General features: G+C 35.3%; 1 long non-coding RNA gene across 1 annotated transcript in view; it reads left to right on the top strand.

Moving 5' to 3' along the window:
• The first annotated feature begins 736 nt into the window (after positions 1 to 736).
• Positions 737 to 23342, top strand: part of LOC149918589 (uncharacterized) — a 45599-nt gene continuing 22993 nt past the window's right edge. Inside the window, exon 1 of the long non-coding RNA XR_016465585.1 lies at positions 737 to 797. This is a non-coding gene — a long non-coding RNA (uncharacterized LOC149918589). The remainder of the gene's footprint in view (positions 798 to 23342) is intronic.

The following is a 23342-nucleotide window of genomic DNA, read 5'->3' on the forward strand; positions in this document are numbered from 1 at the left end:
GTAGGAACCTGAAAACATACACCCTTGACTATTTGTGAAAGCTGAATGCCTTCTCCAGAAGAAAGCTATTATCTGTTCTACAAGAGGTGGCTCAGCATAATCAAACTAGTACTCAAGTGTCTGTCCTACATGTAAGGATGCAGGCAAAAGGAATTATGACCAGAGAATAAGGCTAGGAACCATTTACTCTTATTTGAGCTATCTCCTAGAGTGACACAATCTATACCTCCAAATTTGTATTAATTGTCTTGATGTGACCACTATCTTTCTCATCAGTAGGTATAGCATCTCAGAGGTCATATCTCTCCATGTTGCCCCTGTAGAGTTATGATTCTGGATGAAGAGACTTCACATCAGCCTGCCCTGAGCTAAAAAAATGTTCAGCATACTTCAAAATAAATTAGGAAAAAAACACAAAAAAACTTTCTATAAATATAATACAGTTCTTAAATTTTAAAGCAGAATGAAATTAGTGATTTAGAGTCAGTAACGAATGACTTCTAAATAATACAACCTTTAAATTTATTTTGATTGACTTGAGGTAAAATTGTGAAACCTTTTATAAGATATATCTAGTTCTGCATGTAGTAGAAATGCTAAATCACGGCCTGAATCAGTGAGTGAGCACCTGGTTGGAAGGCAGAGCCAACCCAGGGGAGCTCAGGTGCATGCAATGAACCTGAGGAACTGGAAGTTGTGGAGCCAGGATCCACCCCTTCCCAGACCTCATTTAAGGGTTGGCAGTGAGGGTAATGGTATTTCACTGGAGATTCCTGAGTATCTGAGGACTTCTAAAGGTAAACAGCTTTTTTTTTTTTTTTCTTTGTTTTTGCATCTATAGATGCTGTATTTGAGCTTGTCCTTGTTTGCTGCAGCCAAAGAATTTGCTACCTCATTATTACTGCTGTATTTTCCATCACGTTATAGTGTTACAGTATGCTTTTTTATTTCCTGAAGCGTCAGTAAAGTTAGCAGTTGAACATTAATAAGAGAAAGGTATGGCATAATTTAGTTCTTTTGGCAAGTGTTTTGCGATGAATTGAATGTCAGGAAAAACACATGGGAGAAAGAATGATCTTGTAGTCTAGTTGCTGGGATAATGGATAAAATGGATAACAAATGGATGACAAATGGATAAAAATGACTTATATCTTTTGTCTAAGTGAATATCTAATTACTTATACAGCATGTAATGCGGTCAGAAAAAGAGATTGAAAGTTTCTGTAATAGTTCCAGATTATCCTGTAAAGAATATTGCACTCATGAGAAGTGTAAACCATGTGTTCACATGCTCATTAAAGAAGAAAAAATTAGGTATGGATGCTGTGTTTTCTATACAGGCACTTCTTTAAACTGACCTCTAAGATGAATGCAGAGGAAAACTTTCTAGTCTTGTGAAATACTCTGTTATAACTATATGGTAAATGCTAACCAAACTCACAGTCTTATTTTTCGACAAAACTATTATTTACCTCCACTGAAATAGTACCAGTAATACTAAGTCATGTAAGTAGAACTGTACTACACAAAGAAAACTTTGATTGCTGTGTTCATAAATATAAAGTAACAATTATATTGTAGATGACATTGAACGGTACAGAGTATACATGCATTATTGAATATGTATAAAATAGTGATGTTAGATGTAACAAATGTTACTTAGTGTTATTGGTTTAGGCTTAAACATTAAGATTTCAGTAAGTTATTCAATAATTTTTGTTATAATGTCCTCTAAATGCATATTTAAATGGCATATTATAACAGTAATTAAACATTATGTAAAAGCAACACAGAGAACTAGAAAGTCAAATAGATTGTTGTCAATTTGGTAGGCTTATGATGACAGCATATACAAAGCTTGAACTGCTCATCTACGTATGCCATTATTAATGAACACCTGTGCTAAATGGTTGGGATTTTCTTATTTCTAGGTTAAATAATGAATTCTAATGTTGCTTATGAGCAAACTGTATGTTATCACTTGTGTGTATGTTACTTGATGTAAATGGGAATCTGTGCATTGCTTCCATTAAGCTGTAAATTTGTGAACAGTATTTCAGGTTTTTGTTCATGGAAACTTCTGAGTGGTTTCTATGTTTTCTAAACTTCCTACATTTACAAGCAAAAATTTCTTTAAAAACACAAACACCCACTGTTTCTGTTACAAAATCAGCTAGATTGAGTTACTTATCTGTGTAATCAAGGTGTTGTTTTCTTGTTTGTTTGATTGAGAAGTTCTTCAGGGTCACTCTAAAAAGACAAGGACAGCTGGCTATTTTCAAGGCAAGGTCACTGGGATTCCTAGACCACATGCTAAGGAGATCTGTCTCAGAAATCTCCAAACAATGGTAATTCTGCTTGAGATTAGAGGTTTCCACTTCATATGGAAACGTATCTGCTTCCAAGGAGGCAGGTAACTGAGGTTTGATGACTATTTCAAGCGCGATGTACTCTGATGCATTGATTTAACCAGCTGTTAGATCAGCGGCTTTTGTGTTGCGCTATCATTAGGTGAGCTACTGACTTTGAGTGAAATGCATCTTGCTAGTAAAAAGGGAAGGGAAGTTTGGACTTAACTGAAGTGTTAACTGAGTCCAGCGGAGGGTTGCAGAGATAATGAAAGGCCTGGAGAACCTTCCTTATGAGGAAAGGCTGAGCCACCTGGGTCTGTTCAGCCTTCAGAAAAGAAGTCTGAGAGGGGATCAGTGCCTATAAGTATCTAAGGTGCAGGAAGCAAAGGAATGAGGCCAGACTCTTTTCAGTGGTATTTGGCAATAGGACAGAGGAAAACAGCCATAAACTGAAGCATAGGAAGTTTTGCACAAATGTGCGTAAGAACTTCACAATAAGGGTGATGGAGAACTGGAACAGGCTGCCTGGGGGGTTGAATGTCTCCAGAGAAGGAGAATCCACAAGAGCCACCTGGATGCCTACCTGTCAAGACTGCTGCAGGGAGTCTGCTTTGACGGGGGTTTGGACTTGATTCTAGAAGCCCCTTACAATTCTGTGAAGGCTAAGAATGTTTTATTTCAGCATCTTAAGATTTTTATTCTTAACTCTCTCCCCTCAACACTTTCTGTTTATTACAAGATACTAATGTTTTTATAAATTGTTTGAGGTATTTAGTATGTTGGGACTTATCATGCATTATTACTGATAATTGGTAGATACTTAAGGTTGAATGAGATCCGTGTAGCTATTTTATCTGTCTATCCTAGAAAAGAATGTCTAGTGATCAGTTACTTAGGATGTGCCATTAGCTACTATTTCACAAAAATATCCTATGGTCCTATACAAACAATTAGGTATGAAGTGAAGGTACATGTGCTGGTTTATTTTTAAAGTGAGGATGCAGATACTGCCTTGCAATTCAAAGGAAGACAAAAGGTACAACAATAATATTTTAACATTATCTGTTTCAGTAATTTGTTGTTATTTGTAGATGAGGACATATATGTTATGTGGTAGAAATAAAGAATTATAGTTGCTAAAACAAGTAATATTGTAGATAATCATTTATTTACTCAATGATGTCCTGTGCTATAATGATGAAGAATTTAGAAAAGGTTTGTCAGCTTTCACCTACATATGCAAGTTTCAGAGGCCACTCCTAAAATTCTTTTTGCTAGCCAATGCAATCAGCAACTATGATGGTAATTTTTTTTTTTCCCAGTACTGATTAGAGTAGGGAGTAGTTCTCTAAGGGTTAAAGAATGAGATACTGCGAATTGGATTTCTTGAGTCCAGAAATTTAAAATGAAGATAATGATCAAATGCTTTCCTCTTCATGTTCCATAAATACATCAACTAATAAAAATTACAGTCAAATACCACTGCAATGAGACTAACTTCCAATGAGAGTACATAATACTTGATGGTTGGACTGTTGCAGTTGTCTCCATACTTTCTCCTTGCTTCATCACAAGTCTGCTGCTATCATCCAAGTTTTGTGTGTTTCTTGGTATAAACAAAATTAATCACATTGTGACAGCTGTCATAAACACATTTAGTCATATATTGTAATAACTACAGAAAGTGTATCTGTGGTTCTCCAGCAGATCTAGATATTCTTCCAGAACACCTGTTTAGTATATAAAATAAGAAGAATACCCAAACTATCTGTTAGTTATTCAGAAATTATAGAAATTATTCAATAGCCTTTCCAAGAAGCAGCAGGTCAGTTTACGGTCACATTTCTTATCAATTTTACTCCTTTTTGTTCAAGATGAATATAATCTTCAGTAGCTGACAATCCAAGTTATTTATAGCAAATAAAATACCATATCTTCCATGAAGTAATTCTTAGTTCCTAAGATCAAAATCACTGCTTCTATTTTTCAAAAAGCAGGTTATTTTGGAACAAATTTATATGAAATGACTCATTGCTGAATTCTATCTTATGTAAGGTGAAATGCTTTCAAAAATGAGAAGCAGTAGCTGAGAGTTGGAATTATACGCTTTATTTTTAACTCATTTTCTCCTAATTTCTTCTCCCACACTTCTCTGTTCTGTGTATGCACTGTCCCTTTTACATCATATGGCAAAATGGAATTACTGATGTTTAGATTCGACTTTTTTTATTAGATATATCTAGAATTTTGAACTCTGTAGGATGTAAATATTAAAATAATTAAGAAAAAATTCTTAAAGAGGAGCACAAGGAACACTATTATATACTGTCCAAATAGTAACTTCCTTCACTGTTCACTTGTTTAAGTAATGACCATAGTCTTGAGCTATGTATTTCAATATCTGACCTAATATATTTTCTAAAATTTTTAAAAATTAAGACTAGCACAGAAATAGTGTATAGTGTATGATGCCAGTCTTGTTGCCCTATGCCTAAAAGCCATGTCTTTCCCATTCCCTTACTGTCTTCTGCTTGAGCAGCTAGAAACAATGCTTTGGAAAGTAATATTGCTACTCCTTCCCTTTTCCCCATACAATATTTTTAACACCTCATTTTCTTTTTTTCCTCTTTTCCTCCTTTTTCACTATGGTACTAAAGTGTCCTCCCACCTCTAGTTTGAATTCCTTCATTGTGCTTTTTTTATGGAAGCTTGCATACAAATTTATCAGATTTTTGTTTTGCTGCATCTAAATATTAACTTAAACTCTCTCAAGTGTTTATGATTTTTGGAGTTTAAAGTCCTCAGCACTTTTTTTTGACCTGCTGGACTGTGCTGTTTTTGCTTTTCTATTTGCTTGCACGTTCCCAATGGCTCACCCCCAGCAAGCCCTATGGCTTGATCCAATTAGTTCTGCATCCTTCTGGGTGTTTCCTTTCCTAATTTTCAGAATTGATGAACTACCAATTTCTGCCTCACCAGCATGAATAAAAAAACAAGCAGCAGTTCCTTTTGTCCTTTCTACCTACACAGAGAAGTAAAGACAACTTGTTGTGGTTTGGTTTTGTTTTGTTTTTTTGGACAGTGATGTGATTTTTGTTGTGATGTAACCCTGCAGCAGCTCAGCACCACACAGCTATTTGCTCACCTCCCCCACGTGGGATGGGGGAGGGTTCTGGAAACAAAACAGGATGTGTGGACTGAAATAAGAACTAAGACAAAATGGAAATAAAAATGCAAGTGATAGATCAATCAATCCACCATGCAAGACCTCATGCCCATCAACTGACCTACAGCACCACAAAGCAGAAGCTGTGCTCCCCCCAAAATCTATATCCCTCTATGCAGTGCCATGGTACAGAATGAACTTGGCCTCATCCAGGCTCCTTTGCTGGCCCTGCCTCACCCGTGCCCTGTGCCATCATAGTGGCAGCTCTGCTACCCAGCAGCCTGACCCAGCCCAGGTTTGCTCCCATTGCTCAACAACAACAAATGTGTTGGTATGCTATTAACTGTCTCAGCTGAAACAAGGAGAGATTTAATGGTTTAAATTTCATTTAGAGAAATGGATATTTCAACTGATAGTTCATGACTTATGAAACTGAATTGGAAAAGCTCATACATCGTCAAGGCAAGTGTTCGAACTTAACTAAGGGTGAAATTTGTATATGCTCTGGAAAGACCTCTTTAAATCACTAACTGCAGCTGGGAATGGTATTTCAGAGACCTCACTTTACACCTCATCCTCTCCTTTTTGAATGCTGGCCAGAGTTGGTCAATCAGAGATAAATAAGGCCACAAGGAGGTGGTGAAGAATAGTACCAGTTCTATCTCCAGTAATTCTTGTGATCCTTTGTCATGTAAACTGGTGTAAGCACAAAACCCAGCTTTGGTCTGAGTGGCTGAGTTTGTAGCTGTGCTGTTTGCTGTTCTATTAGCTGCAGAGTAATACAAGAATGAGAGGTGAGCTACTGTCTCTTTTTTTTTTTAATCTTTATTTCTGTTGGTAATTCGGTATATAAAAATTTGTAACTTTTGTTCTAGCTATTAAGTAATGGGGAACAGTCGTGCTGAACATTAATCCTGATATCAGAGAAGAAAATTATCTGTTTCGTGTTGCTATGTTATAGATCCTTGATTGTTTTACTTAAAATTTGTCATGTTGCAGTCAGTGTATGCTGTCTTTAATTCAGTAGTTATGTCTAGGCTTGTGGCTATATTACTTTATCTGTCTTGTGGAATTAAGAGGCTTTCATGGTGGGGCTCTTTAAAAGCCTGAAAACTATGACAGTATTTTTTTTTCTAAAACTGTTAGATATTCTGTGCATTGCTGATATTATTGTGATGTTTATCTAAAGAGAGATAAACTAGTTAGTTGTCTCCTGACCTTGTTCTTGGATATAAAATCCTGAAAAAAAAAAAGTTACAGTTTCTTGTACTATCTGAGAGCTTATATAATGAGAGAGGACATCCCTTTTAGTCCTCTGCTTCACTGTTGCTTTTATAGTTGACTTCTGCTCTTCTTGCCTGCATTACTTCTAATAAAGAGGAAGTAAAAGAGTTCTGAAAGAAAAGGAGGAGGTTATCATGGAAAATTGATTTCCTGGGTAAGGTCAGGTATATTGATGCAGTTTAAAACAATTGAAAAGGAAAGGAATCTTGTAAGGAATCTGACTATGAAGTGTGAATTTTTTTTTTTTAAGGAAATTTTAATTTTCCATTCTGCAGGGAAATAATGCTCATCTTTTAATTGAAATAAGATATGAACTTTCAGTCTCATTTACATTAGACTGAGTATGCACATTCTTTCTCCTCATCTTTCTGAATCCAGTGGTTTTTTTTTTTTTAATATATAAATTCCAGTTATCGGGAATGCTTGTATCACACACATTTGGGTTTGTGTAGACACAAGTTACAGACAATTAGAATCTGAACCAGGCCGATCAGCAAGCAGGAGAAAAAATGTCTTCTGTTCTTCTGGGAAATTTGTTAAAAAGGAATTACCATTCCAGCAAGTGTGGTTCTGATAATTCACTATGTTCTTACCATTTAAGATTCCAATGTGCTGTAAACAAGATGTGCTTCTTATCACACCTTAGTGAAAGCCTCTGCCACCAGGTGATCTCTTTTCCTTGTGTAGAACACAATCAATAAAGAGCTTATAGGAATGGATGGGGATTGAAGTGCAAAGCAGAAGTATCAACCAATTTCATAATTCTGAGAAGTTATTATTCACAAAAAGTAAAGTAAAACCCAAGGTCTTAAGTTAATGTTTCTCACTGGTTCTTAATAATGGACTAACCCATCAGTGTAATACAAATAACATGCAATCCACAATTCAAAAACAAAAATCTGTATTTATATCTCTTTCTGTAGAACGTCTACACTTATTGAAAAAGCTATATTTTTTTCATACAAGCAGCACAGCTGAGTTTTCTGGGAATGTTATAGTAAAATCCTCAGATGCTAGAAGAAAATCCACTCAAACTTTTTCTATGTAAGTTGCTGCCAAGAGGCCATTTAACCTGTCTGCATCTTGTGGCTCTTGAATAGTAGTAGTGTATTTTGGATGCCTCTTTTGGTCAGGAACTGTTGGTTTGTTATGCTCCCAGTAGGAAAAGCACTCAGACTCTGTAAAGTATCACTTAAAATTCTAGTTTTTTCTAGTTAACATTATAAAGGGAGAGTCGTATAGGCCATTTGACATGTCCTCTGATGCTGAGAATCTCGAGTCGGCTTCATCAGATAGCCTCTCCCAATCCGTGCTCAGTCTGCTATGCAGACCTAGTCTGTAGAAAGGAGTACTCCATTTTGATCATTCAAATTATTATAGGATTTTTTGTACAGAAAACATCTCTATCCATCTTTTCTACTGTCAAACAGGAAACATGTTCATATGGGAACTTCTTACTCCACTTTTAGATAAAGGCAAAGACACAAATTGTATAATTTCCTGTGCCAAGTGGGAGCTGCCTGTAGGCTTCTCTTACAATGAGCAGGAGGTTATCCTGCAGCCAGAGGCTGTGCACAGCACTGTCTTAAAGGCCCATCACAGCACAGACAGTGCAGCCCAGCCCAAGGGTATGCAGGTTAAGAGCTGGCTGCGGGGTTGTTATCAACTTGATGTGCAATGGTCTCCAGGTCAGGATTACTGCAGCATGTTAGAGGAAGTCAGACCCAAACAGAAGTCAAGTGAATGCTCACAAGATATTTTTTTCCACAGATAAAACCTTCTAACCCTCTGAAACACCCTTAAACCTTAGAGCTTAAGTCAGTAACTTACAGAGTTAAAATCTCTATTAGGTACTTCTACTTTTGTATATTTTCATGGCAGGGTTAAGGTTTGGAAGGGCACTGCCCAGAGCATCAGCTGCTGTGCACTGAGAGGAAGCACGAGGACCCTATGGGTGCCCAAAGAGGCTTTTGTGTCCAGATCTCTGTTAAAGATAAATGAAATCTTCTACAGTGAAGAATTGCAAGAGTTAGACAAGTTCTGTGGTAAGTGAACAAATTGTCTAATTGTCAGACCAGAATTCACTGGAGTGGAACTGGAAAAAGAAACTAATTCAAAATTTGTTTCACTCTAATTTATATATGTGAATGCTCCAGAAATACAAGACTTCAAGGGATTTTTCTAATTTAAAACACTGATTCCGTTGCCCTGAATTATGGAAATAGCTATTGTATTGAAACAGAGCATGAAGTAGGATGTGAGTGGGAGTATCAGTGCAGCATGAATGTTGAAACACGTAAGAGTTTGCTATATCTTGGGATATTTTTGTAGTCAAACAGGAAGTAAACACTGGGATAGCATGCTGCACAGCATAAATGTATTTGAGAGGTGTGGCCCAACAGTAAGTTTGTGAAGCATAACAATACGTTCTTAGAAATGCTGTGAAGTTGGTTTAGCTTTGGCAAGTCTGTTTTGTTCTAAGCTGCTGCTCACAGACCTGTTTGTAGGCTGTGCTGTTAGCCTTCTCTAGTAGAGCTTCTACTGCAGTGCTAAGAGCAAGAGCTAAGTTTGTGACCACTTAAAATGTTAACATTTCCTGTAAGAAATTTATTTTTCTCAATAGCTTGTTTCAGATTTTAAATTGAACATGTACTTGTCATCTAAAATATAGAAAATGAGCTTCTTATATTAACAACTTCCTAAATAAGTATCAGGATGTAAATCAGTTGCATCTTAAAATAATAATAATATCTTATCAAATTTAATTAAAATGTTATAGTTTCCTACCAAACTACTTTAACCCTAAGGAAGAACTGCAGAATAGCTATAATTAGTACTAGTAAACTAAACAGTCATACAATCTACTAATAACCTATTAAATTACTACTGAAATCAAAATCCAGTCTATGGAATTTCAAATAAACCAAGCTGAAGTTAATGTTTATCATCTGTTAGGCATTGTTTTTAAAATAGTGACAACTCCAGGTAATTTGTGGGAAAATTTTTGACAGAAATATTAAAGCATTTAATATTTCACTGCCTGAGTAGGCATTGAGGGGAAGAGATGACAAAAGGGAAGAGCTTAAATAAAACAAAACGCCACGCTAAGCATCTTCAGTTGATTTCTCCTGCTATATTTGTGTATATCACAATAGGGATTTGGAAGTGACATCTCTGTTGTTCTGCCTGATAAGAGAAAATATCTCTTAAACCATATAAACAGTCACATGAGTAGAAAAGAATTAAAGAAAGCTGATAAGAAGATGATACAACAAATAATTGTCTAATGCACATTTTAGTAGGTGTATACAACTCATTGTGGTAGTTCTGACCATCTGAGACATCCTAGAGAATAACCAACGCAGAAGGAATTTTTTCTCCTTCAAGCATCTTACTGTGATGATGTTTGTGGATGTAAAAGAGTGTATGGAAAGTCTGTTATCAGTTATGCTAGAATAAACTATGCATAACCAAAATTTATTTCAATTTTATATACATGAAATTGTATTTTGTTTCTTTATTTCCTACAATTTCAAAAAATATCCATGAAAGTACTGCACGAGTGACCAAACACGTAGAGGGAAAAGGTCTTTGAAATGGTCCAGCAAATTTAACCCTAATCTACAGTGTGGATAATTTGGGAAATGAGTTCGGATTTGATAGAATGAGAGATTGCAGGTTACGTTTGATAGTAGTACCTAAAGGATTTCCCATTTTAGATTGATAGGTAAGATTTGGTAGGAAAAAGGCCATTCAGACATTCCTTCTTTATACACTGTGTGTAATCCATAACACATAAATGTGGAGATTGTGGATGCCCCATTCCTGGAGATGTACAAAGCCAGGCTGGATGTGGCTCTGGGTAGCCTGGTCTAGTCAGTGGTTGGCGATTCTGCACATAACAGGGGGGTTGAAACTAGATGGTCATTGTGGTCCTTTTCAACACAGGCCATTCTATGAATCTATGATACAGCATAGCCTGCGTGTCTAACATTCTGGGTTTTCCACTCAGAAAGAAATAAAAACACTAGAGGAAAAACTGTAGGTTGGATTTAGTCTGGTAAATGGAGGGAAGAAGGATGCTAACTAAAATTGAAACATAAAAACAATTATTGAAGTAAAATACAAGTTATTCGAAGTACAGTGTTCTTTTCTACTGCAGAAAGAACTTGAAGAGGAATCACATGCTTATCACCAGAAAGGCAGTCTTTATGTATTTCGTATGTACAGAGAAAGGATCACATCTAATGCATGGGATGACTGGAGTATGCTAAAGCATATTTCTAGTAATTGTTCACAGAGTTTTGTAAAGATTTGTTTTCAAATCAGAAGAAAATGGATTATAAAACTTTGTAAGGTTTGGAAGAAGGCAGGAATTAGAAATTCTGCATATTAACTCATAAGAATACTATTAATTTAGCTGAAATCAGAGAAGACAGTAGAGGCTAATAAATGTTCAAACTACTGTCTTTGCCTTTATCTTCAGTGAAAGAACAAATACCCTCAAAGACTACTTGAAGAGGTGTTAAGTAAACGTCTTCAAAGTTTTCAAATTTAATATGCAAGTTTGATAAGACTTTAAAAATTTTGAGCGGACTGATGCCTTCCTCTGAACAAATTCTATAAAGTTGCATTTTATATCTTATTATCTTACATTACATGCATGTTCTTAGGATTGTCTACATTAGCATTTAGAAACCAACTAGGTTTATGATAACTTGGTATCAACTTGCTACTACTTAGTTTATAATAAAAGTCTTCAGGACCAGAAGAGTTCCTTGATGTAAACTTTTCTGATTGTCCTTTATTTGTCTATGCAGAATAATATGTCCTGATGATCAGGGGGGTTGAAACTAGATGATCATTATGGTCCTTTTCAACCCAGGCCCTTCTATGATTCTATCATTTTTGGTGAAATGTCTTGTCATGTAATGGGACTTTTTACTTTTTTTGATGCCACCTACTTCAGTCTTTTATTTCCTATTATGTCCACAATAGTATTTCAGTCTGTTCAATCTGTAAATTTAGCGAAGCAGACGTCTGTGATGGCATTATACTGCCAAGCTAGGGTTCTTCACTGACCGTGGGCTAGATTGTTACTATCATTATTGTTATCATTTGTTATCGTTATAAACAATTTTTTTTTTGTGTGATTTGAGATTTTTGACAAACACAAAGCAATTTTGTGTGAGGGCTACGCTCTCTGCTTTTGCTGTTATATCTGCTAAAGGGACTGAGGCCACCTGATATTCTAAATCACTTCTTGATTTACATCATACCTTGAAATAAATAAATCACAAATGTGTTTCTTGTATATAGCAAATGTACCTTTTTTTTCCTCCTCTCTCTCTTTCTAAAGGTATAAGTATGCACTTTTTACTACTTATTCTGTGTTTTAGATCAATTCAGGAGTGTGCTTTTGAAGAAAAACACTCCAGGATTCTCCTGTACATCACTTTGATTTGCACTGAGTTAAAATTCTGTTAAAATTAAAGTAATAATTAGTGCATGCAGCAAAACCTTGTTCAGTTAGTGAAACTAGAGCCCAGTTATAGGGTATGCTTTTTAGAGGGTTTAACTTAACAGTAGAAGTGATTGACTTAGCATTAATTTACAGATTTAGTCCAACCGTTAGTATTTTCAACTGTATTTACCTTGGAGAAAATAATTTCATCAGGTTGTTTGCTCTCTTATGAAGCTGTTTTGAGGCTGACTGCTTTTGTCTTGCCAATTGGTATTGGTGACAGAAATAAATGGCACTGAGGTAAGGAGAGACTCCATCAGCAAATTAAAAGTGCATGTGAGAAGCTTGTGGCATCAGATGACAGAGTACGGATCTCCACCATGCTACTGGTCTTCTGGCTCTGTTGGAATCAGGGCAATGAGGATGTTAAGGATCTCCTATCAGATATAGAGCTTTATGAAAGCTCTGGTCCCTAAAGCAAGCATTTGACTGATGGACTTACAAACATTATTGAAGAGTTTATATGATTTTAATTAAAAAAAAAAAAAAATCCCTTCAGACAGCAGAAAGGTGATCTTGTTTTTATTTTCTTCTGATTTGCTTTGAGAAAATTGAGTTGTATCTTATGTATCTAATATGTATCTAATGTATCTTATCACTTTTTTTTGTCTTGTTTAAAATTTTTGACAGTTTTCTCACTGATATCTGCACACATTATCTATTACTAAAGATTCTAGTTTTATTACAATTCTGATTTTGAGGGAAGCTTTAAGGCACTCGATTGAATGTCAAGTAATGCAGTGTGGAAGATAGCCAAATGGATGGTGGCTTGAGTCATAAAAAAGACTGAAAGTCACATGGAAAAAAAAAAAAAAAAAAGCCAAGTAACGATCAGATTCATGTTTATGCAATAATGGCACCTGTCTGAACCCATTGTCTTCAGGGTCTTGGTTCAGACTATGGTACAGGATGATAGTTGGCAATGGGGGATGATCTCTGATAACTGAAAATGCCAGAATATGTATTGGTGAATACATCATGCAGCATTCAATACTTTCTTTTATGCAAAAGTCATTTTCAGAGATGGATGACACAACATTAAATAAATTAACAGTATGTTTTAGCGTGGCAGTTTTCCAATTTGCTACCTTGTTCCTTTCTTCTCCTCTGCATAGTGTAATCAACAGGAGCAGAAGATCTTTCTGTTTCACCCATGCATTCCTTCCCCCCAGAAAACACTTGCAGTAGCTTTGCTCTGGTGAGCGATTTTAAATACTCATCTATATCTATTGCCTTACTATGTAACAGCCAGTGTCTGATTCATTTCCTTGCTTTTATAACTACTGAGTGGCATTTTAGCCCAACCCTGTTAGCCCAAGCTTTTTCCTCTGCCTTATTGTTTGGCCCAAGCTACACATGGCCTAGTTTAGCTCTGACCTACTTGTAATTAAATTGACAACTTAGTCTTTGCATAGGCTTCTTTATTAAAATCAGAGTGCCCTCAAGCCATCAAGATTTGAACTAACCCCTTAAGCTGTTTTAATATTGTTGGTGGAATTGCAGAGTAATTGCAGATATGTAGCATTTCTAAAGTATTTTGTAAGAGAGCAAACTGTAGCCAACTAAAAAAGCCAATATACATATCATAAATATTAATATAGGAGTAATTCTCTATGGAAGAATATTCTATGTAAGAACATCATTGTGAAATATGTTGTAATCTTTCTTTTAAATGCAAAGTAAGAAAATATCCTTAATTAGTGTGGTTGGCTTTTCCTCCTAGAAAACATGACTGAGAATTTTACATAATGCAAATGGCTAACTTCCAAATAATAATTTTACTTTTCATCTTGCTTCAGAAATATCACCTATGATATTTGTACTTCATTTGTTTTCTTACAGCATATTTAATTGCTAATGACCAATAAAATAATTTCCTCCCATCTAGTTACTATAGTTTTTTGCACAGTAGCATTACTTTTTCTATTGTTTCTCATTGTTTGTTGTTTTTTTTTTTCCCTGAAAAGTTACTGAAGGGTGAAAAAAACAAAAGGTACTGTACAAGTCATCCAGTGTAATGGTATTTTTATCACTATCTTGATTTTTCTGAATGGCGTAAGCCAGAGGATTTTTGTACACAGAGATTGATTGTTATGATGTTGTCTTTAGCTCAGTTCTCATTAGCTTTTTTCTGTAGTTAACCACTGACAATTGTACATTCATGCTCCTGTCAAAGTACAAGAAAATAAAAACATTTCCTGTGTGATTTTTTTTTTTTCTTTCTTAAGAGTTTCCGTCTCACCTAAATTTGTGTATGGGAGTGTCTCAGTTACTAGGTTGAAAGATAATCATTTTCGGTATCATATATATATATGAAATATATATGATTTACTGTGTATGTGTGTATGTATATGTGTATGGAATATACTTCCCAGGGAGGTGATTGTCACCATCCCCGAATGTGTTTAAAAACTGCTTGGATGTGGTGCTCAGGGACATGATTTGGCAGAGGGTTGTTAGAATAGTATGGTTAGGTTGCTGTTAGACTTGATGATCTTGGAGGTCTTTTCCAACCTGTGCAATTCTATGATTCTATATCACTCTCGCTACTATATTCTCTCACTTCTTCCCAGGAATATGTTGAATTATATTTTTGTATATATTTATTCCTTTACACAATTCTGGAAAAAAAAAAAAAGGTATGTATAAGTACCATGTCCAATTTGCGATGTGAAGGGTTCCATGTTTGATATTTCTGTAAATTTAACTGGGAGAAGGAAAGAGCAGAGAGAGATGTTATCCCCTTGAATTTGAGGTTTTTGTGCTCCCTGATTCTGAGTGGGTTGCTTAATTAGACTTGTATTAGAAAAGACAAATTTTCTTATTTTGCCTATTGGCAAAATTCTTGTTATGAAGAGTCTCACAGAACCATATAAACACTGAAAGCCAATGGTTTTTATCTTGGGGTTTCCACACAGCCTTAATAAGCTGTGTCTGTTCCTCTGTCCATCTCTTTAGAGGGTCCATGAGGAACACTATATCTACATTGTGCTGTGACTTCATTACTAATGGAGAGGAGATGACACTGAAGCATGTTAATGTCTTGTGTGGTAGCATCTCCTTGTTGCTATAATGAGCTGCAGTGCAGGAATTTGAATGCAGAGCTGCTGCTTTGCCCTGCCTCATGGAGGCTACAGGGGGTGTGGAAGCAAAAACATCTTAAAGTCCATTTTATGAGGAATTGAGAATATCTTAGCTTTTAAAAAGCTCCAACCTGAGCAGCAAGCATGAGTGTATTGATATAGATGGGAGTGTCTGATGCATCAGGGCTCATAGGTCACCTGCTTTGCAACTGTAGGGTGTGCTTAGGCTCTTTGAGAGTTTTAAGGCCTTTCAGCCATCAAGAAAGGGAATTTGTAGATTTCAAGTTGGAGGCAGAAAGGACTTGAACACAGAATATTAGAAATAATTCTTATTCCTGCACTAATGACAGTAGTGTCAGAAGCCAAGAAGAATACTGCAGCTGTCTGTAATTTTAGAGGACTAAACTAAAACCAGCTTCAGTGATGTTTCTAGTGTGAATTTTATTTTTGCTTTTCATAACAAATTCCACTTTATCTAATTTTGAGGGTAAGGGAATGGTTCTCTTTTTATTGTACCATCTGTTCACGACAAGGGAGGGAAAGGCTTCAAGAGCACACAGCTTTTGTTGTAAATGTCAATGTAATGCTACCTTTGGGAAAGATAATTTGAAAATATTCTTGATCCTACCTTAATGGATCAGAATCCTAAGAAGCGCAAGGTTACATGAGATAGCTGACAAGCTGTTGACCTGCTTTGCTGAAATAACAATTAGAGAAGCTATTTTCAGTTGTTAACTTTTCTGATGAGTATGGATGTTGAGAAGTCCAAGGTCAAAGTTTGATAAAAAGTTATGATATGCTGCTTATGTCCAGAGATCCACCAGCAATTACAGATCAAACTCTAATGTCTTTCTTTTCAACTGACAACTGTGTCTCATTAGTGAGATTCTGCTTATTTTATAAGATTGTTCTTATTTGCACCTCAGACTTACAGACCTAGTCTTCTGTTTTAGCATAGGGGCACTGAAGTTTGCCCTTTTACAGTATCATCACTGATGTTACTTTATCATTAAAACTATCATCATCTACCTGAAAACTTGATTTATTCCCCTACCAATTAACATGCCTGTTAATTAAAAAACATAAAAGATCTTTTCATTGTTTTTCTCATTTCCTTCATAAATGCACTTTCCCTGATAATTTTTTCTTCCGAATTTGTAGGAGAAAGTTCCATTTCTGTTTGTAAAGTTTTTTTCACTATGTTGTTTGTCATCTTTTTTTTTTTTTTTTTTTGCATACAGTGCTTTCATGTCATTCTACTGAGCAGTCAGATGCAAAATTTTGCAGTTGGATTAGCTTTATCAAGTACTTATGTTTTTCTCCCAGTCATTTTTGCCCCTTTCCCTGTTTTGTTCACTGCAAATTCGTATTCTTTTCAGTTTCAGTTCTGATTATGTACCCTTTCTTCACCTGAGATTTTTTTGTTTCTCAAAATCAGGCTAAACTTTTGGATAAATACACTGAAATCTTTTCATTTGAGATTTTCAACTTTATTTGAAAGGAGGAAATGACAATGTTTTTTTTCTTTGTTTACAGAACTTTACCTTAGCAGTAGATAAGAAATATAACTCGCAATATCCAAGTCTTCATCATTCATCTGAAAATCCCTAGGTGCTGTGAATTTAATTTTTCTCAATCTCTTCTTTATTGTTTCATTTCCAAGACAAATTTGAGGTTTTAAAGAACTTTAAATGAGTATGTGCTGCATCTCTTTCTCTTTTTTTTCTTGTTTGTTATGTAAATTTTTAATTGCACTGCGGTTTGAACCAGCTCCAGGTGTTATTTAAGAGGGAGAAGATTTTGTAGAATAATTGTAATATGATGCAGCTGAATTGAAACAAATGCGTATTATGTATGTCTGTTTGGCATTCTCTAACTTGTATATTAACAAGACTCTAAGTTTTGTAAAAGTACTTGAGGACCTGAAAATACCAGGTAACTCTCCTTATCTTTACAAAAACAAAATGAGAATAAGTATAAAAACTTGTGTGATAAATAACAAAGTGGATTTATGGATAGTTCACAGTCACAAAAATCTGTGTGGATGAGAGAAGTTGAATCTGTTCTCCTTTTCTCCCTTCCCTTCCCCCCCCCCCCATCAAAAATTTTTAATGTGTTCATACATAAACAGTTTAAATAAATTTGACTTCATGCTTAGGAAAGGAATTAAGACTGAGCATCCCTTATCTGATCCATTTCACAACTATAAAGCAAAGATTTAGGAATGGATGCCAAAGAAGCTCAGGCTTTCTTGCCCTCTGCCTCCTTTTTCCTGGGTTTGACTTCAGATTGTGTATTGTAAACTCCAATTTGGAACTGCAGAGACATTTACAACTGAATGCCCAGAGATGCATTATTAGCACTCCAGTCTTCATTCTATATATTGCATGAGTTATTACAGTTTATACTGAGTCAGTACTGAACACTCAGAAAGCTGCATCAGTAAGCTGTCCCAAGCCTGCACAAATCTAGAAGTAAATTGCATTTCAAATGCAGTTCTTTGTTCTTGGTAAGAAATAACTACCTCTAAGCCTTTACTGCTGAAGCTGGTTTTATCTCTGTACACTGGTTCAACTCCATTAAGAAAAGAGCAAAGTAAGCTCCTTTTTTTCTTCTGTGTGGGCATATTTCTCTATTGTAAGGCAGATCGTGCTGCAGGCTTCTATTACAGAATGTCTTTGACTCTCTAATTAAATTCTCTCTAATTATCTGACTTTTTTTGAAAATAAATTTTTCAAATGTCTTTGAACATCTGGGAAGAGTTCAACAATTTATTAGCAGTTTAGCTGCAAATTACTAGATTCTTAACATTAGAAATAAATATGGCTTGCAACACTATAGGTTGAATGAGTAGCTTCATGATATAGTTGACATACAGTTAGGAAGAGCACTGCAGTATGATGTTTTTTCCTTATTCGTTCCACTGTCATTGTTCATTTCAGAGATGATTTGGCTACAGTTTATTGTATAGACATAAGGTAGGTTTTTAATGGAATACCTTAATACAATAGAAACAATAGTACTGCAGTAATACTCAGTGACTAAAATTATTAAGATAGATAGTGAAACTTCTTGCAACAGTAGGAAAAAAAAACAAAAAAACAACACAGACAAAAACAAACCCTACAATCATTAGGTCAGAACAAGATCTGTTTTAGCCTATGGTCCTGTATCTGCCTATAAATTATTGTGTCTTTTGAAAAGCTTGGTGACTTTTTGGTAATTTGAGCTGGAGGGCTTTATCACCAGGTAGTCTGATTTGAATTTTTGATTACATACTCATTCAGCACAGGTGGTGATGGACAATGAGGTGGTGATAGCAAATAAAGAATGTTTCCTATCTTCTTGTTCCAAGGCATTGTTAGCATGATTCCACAATTCACTATCTCAATGCTGGGATGGTCAAGAAATCTTTACTAAACACCTTTGGTTCTACTGACTTTTGTTATTCATTTTACCACTTAGAGTTTGATAGGTTATGTATTAAAATCCAAGTGCAAAGAGCTGCACCCAGGTCAGAGCAATCCCAGACATATGCAGACTGGGAGAAGAACTCATTGAAAGTCCTGTGAAATAGGGCTTGAGATTTCTGATGTATAAAATACCAGACATGAGCCAGCAGTGTGCACTTGCAGCCTGGAAAGGCCAAGTGTATACTGGGCTGCATTAAAGGAAGAGTGGCAGGGAATATTCCCCTCTTTGCTCTGCCCCTGTGAGTCCTCACCTGCAGTACAGCATCCAGGCCTTGGCTCTCTAACAGCTCTACATTTTTCTTGTGCTAGAGTGGATCCAGAGGAAAGCCACAAAAATGATCAGAGTGCTGGAGCACCTGTCCTAGGAAGAAAGCCTGTGAGAGGTGGGCTCCTTCAATACAGAAAAGACACTTGAAGTAGTGGAAATAGATTATTATTAAGATCCTTTCCAATTCAAACCATCTGATTCTATGAACGTCTGATTGTCACTTTCTTATTTGTAGATGTGTGTATATTTTCCCAATATATGTGTGGGTGTCTGTACTTACAGTTTCATATTAAAAACACATATCCTGAAGGAGCCCTCCTCAATTCTAATAAGCTTTCTTTTCTTACTCATTGTCCATAGTGACAGTTCATAGAATCAGAGAATGGCCTTTGATATCCAGTCTCTGATTTGTGAATGTCAGTGCAGTCTTCAGTTGTATTGGAAATGTATAACTTGAGATCAAATCTGGTAAAAGTGAATAATTGGGTCAGAAACAAATCAGAAAGTCTGTGAAGGGATAACAACTCTCTACTGAATTCTCAACAATAAACATAATTTAAATATTCCTAAACAACTGCAAAATGCTGCTTCAGGAGGGATGTCATGAAGGCATATCATTCTTTCTAGAGTTAGAGAAGTTGCTTCAGAAGAGCTTATTTTAAAGGAAGGAACTACGTAAGATTAAATAATATTTCTGTAAAGAGAGGCTGCAGCCACAAGGGTGAAATTCTGTCAGACTGACAGAATGCTTTTTAATAAAACTATACAGTATGTATCATGGTACTGGCATACAACAGTACTATGAAGAAGTTTATTTGTGAGAAAGTTAAGATTACTAAGGCTGCTTAGATGGTTGGTTGGCTTGTTTGCCAGGGGTAAATGCATGAGAAGCTGTAGAACAGAAAATCAGTAATCCCTGTTTGAGTCCAGTGAGAAACAGTCTACTTGCAGATGCAAATCTCTGTCTGTAGATGAATAGAAGAGCAACTGTACATTCATATGCATGGATTTATTCACCAGTGATCACTTTAACCATTGTAACCTTATCTGCACTGAATGCTTGGTAGAGTAAAAAAAAAATGACAACATCTTTATCACAGCTTATGCTGTGGAAATAGATGAAGGCTACTGAAATCATTGTCTATGCGAAAAAGGAGGTAATATTGTTAGATATGTAAGTGTCTTCAATTAAACATGAATGATGCTAAGATTATTTCCTTTTATTAATTATTAGTTCAGTTGCAGTTTATTGTGGAATTAAAACTTAAATGCATAAGTACAGTAGTTTTAAAGCTATATTTCAAGATAGAAGCTAATTCCATTTGTAGTGATATTTAGTAGGTGCTCTTTAAATAGCATGGCAGAAAGTTGAATAATATGTGCAGAAGATACTTTATAACAATACTCAATACATAAAAGCTTTAAATTATGGCACAAAAAGCACTATCAAATTAATGAATGGAAACGAATGTATTTCCTAATATGGACTCACTAATATAATTGCCTTTCTGGTTATTAATGGTCTTTAGATTAATTACTGTCACGCTGACAGTCGCACTGACAGTCTTTGTAGTGGTTCTTCCTCTATTATTTAGTTCTTAAATTACAGGTTTAGAAAAAGACTCTTCTGCTTGTTTCTACGTTGCAATATGTTGTATAGAAAAATATTGTTGTTGGTATGAGTCACTTCTATCAACATATTACAGACTATTTAAAATCTTTGTAAATTGCATTCACATCTGTTACGAAAGTGCTGAGACATGACATTAGTCTTGTAGAAGAAATTTTACTTTCTGATTTTCCTATTAATCTTTCTATTTCAATCATTCTCACTTGGTAAGCAATTTGACCTCTCCTTGCAATGAAAAACATGTTATACAATAATTGGAATGTGATGATTTTAATTTATTAAGTAAGAAGTGTAAGTATGAGAAGAAAAAATGGTGCCAAGATTTTTTAATTTTTTTTTTTATTTTTTTATTTTTTAGATTATTATTCTGCTAGTTTTGCTGTTAGATATTCCTGGCTTAGTGTCGCTTTCCAGAGCAAAATGGAAGCCTGAAACTTATGGATATGCAATCTTGCTGCTCTTCACTTGGATTGAAAGTGAGAAAGAAATAGTCACTATTTTGGAAAAGAAATGGAGTGACTGAAAATCTAACTGATAGACAAAGCCAATAAGATATGGTGCTGTTAAATATTACTATAATTGTGTACATTTAGATTTTTTTTTTTTTAATTTTGCTAATGCTCAAAATCTAGATGTAAAATGTAGCAGTGAGTTATTTAGCCTGATAAATTCCGTTTTGAATTATTCCTTCTTTCACAAGTCATCACTTGTATTGCTGAATATCTCCAGGTTTTGTCTAATGAAGAAAAAAGTTCTGTGCACTATGACTGGACTGTTTCTCAACTTTTGTGTTGCTGGTTTCAAGAAAGAGCAGACAAAAAGAAAAATAATGGAAGGGAAACTTTTTAATGATTTTGTGCTCAATAGATTTTTTTCACAGGTTTTATGTGTTGACTGAGATATATCACTGGACACTCAGCAGGAGTATTGCTATATTTTGCTCTCATGTCCAGAAATCTGCTACTTGTGATGTCTAGAGACATGAGAGTGGGCTGGATACAGCTTTGTTCTATTTGAGTTTGTAAGCTTGTGTGTTGATGGCAAATAATTAGACACTTTTGTGTGGTTTTTTTTTGTATTTCCACTATCAGTTGGAAGTGTGTCTGTGAAAAGTGGGATCTGGTTCTTTTATTTCTCTCATATTTTATTTAGATTAACTTGTTGAAAGTTCAGAAATGGACTTAAAAGACAAGCAGGTTTAAATAACAAATTCCAAATGGTGCTATTATCTGTAGTAACCACTGAAATATCTCAGATTCCTGTTGTTGGTATAACACTGGAATATTCTATTTGTAAAGAATCAAGTTGTGGATATAGGGGAAAAAATAGAAAAGATGTCTTGATTTAAGATGTAATAACCAAACTTTCCCCTGCTTAGCACAGTAAGATACTGCACTTTTTTTTTTTTTTTTTTTTTTTTGGTAGCTTTAATTTTAATTTGAACATGATGGTGAAAGTACAGAAGTAAATTTAGCTATTTTGTTTTGTTTTTGTTCTTTTTTTATTTTGCTCCAGCTAAATTCCTTGGCTAATGCTGGAGCTACTGTAATATATTTTAAAACAAAAAAAAAAATAAATTGGCCCAAGACTAACCATGCTTTCTTCCCTCCACACCTTGTTTGGACTGGAGTATTAGTTCCCAAACATTTGGGGGCATGTATAAGCACTTTATCTGAGTTAAAAAAAGCAGTTCTTGAAAATCTGTAACCTTTGAAGATACAAAGAATGATTTTTTTTTTTTTCCTGTATATTTTCTGCTGTGGATTATACTTAAAAAATGTCTGTCCTATTTTCCTTGATTCTTCTGGAGTTGTTCTGACTTATACCAATGACAATATTTTAGAAACAAGAGGAGGGGACAAACAACTCTCTCATCCAAAAGAAATACTCTGACAGAATAACCATCCTTTGGTTGCTGTTGTTTTGTGAAGGTTTTTTTGTCTTTTTGGTTTTTCCCTAGTTACAATATTAAATGGTCTAATAAATTACTTAGTTCATTCACACAGCTTTCTTGTAAGTTCAGGACCTCTGTGTTTGAAACATATCTCCACAGATATTCATGGAAATAAGAGAATCATAGGTGTTGAAAGGAACCTCTGGGGATCATGAAGTCCAACCCTGCTGATAAAGCAGGTTCCCTAAAGTAGGTTGAACAGTAATGCCTCCAGGCAGGTCTTGAATATCTTCAAAGGAAAGACTGTAACAGATTATTATTATTATATGGATATTTGCATACCTGTTAATTGACAGTGGGGGTGTGGGAGGAAGTGATCTGTTCCTTTTTTTTTTTTCTTTTTTTTTTCTTTTTTTACTTTAATTGGCTTGTTTTCATACTGTGATAGTGTTGCAATCTGAAACACTTACTGTTCTCATCTTGCTTTAAAATTGAATTGGGTTTTAAGGCTTCGGTCATTGATACAACTTATCAGCTACGTGCCCTTCTGAAAGTGATACAATGATACCCTCATCCTGATGCAGAGAGATGATACGAACTCTCTTAAAAATACTTCAGATGTTCATGTCAACACCCGCCTTCGAATGACAGGAAGACTTCGAGCACAGC

This window comes from Phasianus colchicus, chromosome 3 (assembly GCF_987193195.1).
Source record: "Phasianus colchicus chromosome 3, bPhaCol1.hap1.1, whole genome shotgun sequence".
Lineage (NCBI taxonomy): Eukaryota > Metazoa > Chordata > Aves > Galliformes > Phasianidae > Phasianus > Phasianus colchicus.